Genomic DNA, 2,312 nt, shown 5'->3' with positions numbered 1-2,312 from the left:
CAAAATCTAAGGCCATATCCGTGATCTACGTAAGAAACCGAGTCAGGAGACGTTCCGCATGCCATGCTCCTCCCTCTAATTTCCGAATTAATTTTCCAAAAATTAATGGTTTTTTAGTAAAAATGGGTAAATTTACTCACTTTAAAACTGTTATTAGATGACGGAGTAAAGTATTTGAAACGTGGTCTGAATCGTTTTTTTACGTAGATCACGGATATGGCAATTGTTTTTGTCTGTGACGGAACCTTTGCGGTCCAGGCCAAATTTTCTGTTTTTGACATAAATGCCCATAAGAACCTTATATTAAACTTCAAGCTCAAATCTCGAGTTCAAGATTCATTCCAATCGCGAAAATAAAATTACGTCTAGATTTCGGATGTGAAAAGGCAACTTTCCTGCACTATTACGATTCGGCGACTGAAAAAAGCGGACTTTCGCACCTCCCTAACGCGCAGCTCTCGCAGCTTCCCCGCGCCCTCGTCCATTGTCCCCGGCCAGCGGCCGGTGTGTGTGTGCGTGTGTGGAGAGAGAGAGAGAGAGAGAGAGAGAGAGAGAGAGAGAGAGAAGGGGGGGCTGTGTACACAGCGTCCATAGCACGAACGTGATGATAGCTGATGGAGCCGGGCGTCACAGTAGGCCTCTCGCGCTCCGCGTCGGATTGCAATCACACGTGGTTTAAATCTCGCGCGCGAACTGCGAACTGCACCCCCCACACACACACACTGGGGGCGGGGGATTATAATACGTATCGTATTATCGTATCGTCCTTCGCGAGCGCGAGTCTTCTGTCTCTCTTCCCCCAATGTCACGCCAGATGGAAGTGAGAGAGACAGAAGAAAATCGGGTAAGCTCGCCTGGCCTTGCCCGACGGGTTGCAAACTCGCGCCGCGAGGCGGGCTTGCTGTCACTCTCCTGCTCAGCGGGGGATGGACAACGGCGGCACCTTCGAGGAGAGTGGAATTCTCCTTGTTGTCGAAGACGAGTGTCGCTCAGCGCGGCATGGTGTCGAGTCGCGTTAGCCAGCGTTAGCGCCTGCGGAGTAGAGGCTGGGCCGCCCGCCGCGCGCGCGCGTGGCGCTGGCGGAGCGGTGGCCTACCCGCCAGGCGCTCTGCCCTCCCGCCCGACCCGGCGCGACGCGACGTGGCGAGCCATAGGCGTCCCTCGCCTTCCCTCCCCTCTCCCGTCTCTGTTTAACTGCGCTGTTACGCTCTGTGTCATCGAACTTGCAAACAAATGGTTTTTAATTCAAACCACCTGTTCGTACGTATTTTCATAAGCTTGCAAATGAATAAAGAAATGATGGTTCGCAGTACGAAGACATTCATCGTATTTCAAAAGCTCTCCGCTAAGTTGCAAAGAATTTAGTCAATACATTTTACAGTGTGCGTGGAGAAGTATGAGGGGGAGAGAGGGGGAAAGGGATAAAAAAGCGACGCGGCGAAAGTAAAAATTATTCCGTCTGTCGCTGATGTTGATGCTTTGTAACAGCTGTACCTGGCGTCGACGGCGGCTAAATCGAGGGGAATGGGGGAGGAAAAAGTAAAGTAAAGCAGGCGTGGACGCAACAGCAACACGTAAGAAAGGACCTGGGAAACGTTTTTCCTTCTTCTTTCTTCTATTTATATACACATAAAAAAGGGAAAAAGTATCTGTATTATGGAAGGGCGGTCTTGAAATCGTTTAGGGTCGCTTATCTCAAGGGCGGGGTAATTTGTCTGGCTATATATCGGCGGCAACTAACCATTTATAGGGGTTGCAGGCCAGCTGGAAAGGGGGGGGGGGGCTATGTCTGTTCGGCTAGTAGCCCCCGAGCGCTGAAAGCAGCCTGGCCGAGTGCCACGAGGGGTGGCTAGTTGTGGGTGTCTGGGGATGTGCGGTTCTATCGAGCTCCACGTGGTGGTTTTTTCCCGCTCTGAAGAATTCAGTGTTTTTTTTTTGTGTGTGTGTGTTTTTTTTTTTTTTTAAATCTTGGGCTCCTTGCTCCCCCGGGGTGGCCCGGCTCGGCGCAGCCTGGGCCTCGCCGGGCACCACTTTTCCTCCTCGAGCTGACTTCCGTTATCGGGCGACAGCGGCCGGGTGGTACAGCGGCTCGCGCGGGGCGGTGAAGGGCGCGAGCCTGGAGCAGCTGGAGGCTGAGGACAAGGGCGCGGCGCGGTCCTGCAGCCCGCCACGAACACGGGCTGCGGCGGGACGGACGAATTCTCCGAGTGAGAAAATGAAAAAATAAAAAATAAAAAAAAGAAGTCGATTTTCCGATACGGGTCGCACGGTCAAGTCTTTTAGCAGGACAGCACGGTGAACTCGGAACACGA

This window comes from Frankliniella occidentalis, unplaced genomic scaffold (genome assembly GCF_000697945.3).
Source record: "Frankliniella occidentalis isolate FOCC.00 unplaced genomic scaffold, Focc_3.1 Scaffold2, whole genome shotgun sequence".
Lineage (NCBI taxonomy): Eukaryota > Metazoa > Arthropoda > Insecta > Thysanoptera > Thripidae > Frankliniella > Frankliniella occidentalis.
This window is presented reverse-complemented; position numbering follows the sequence as displayed.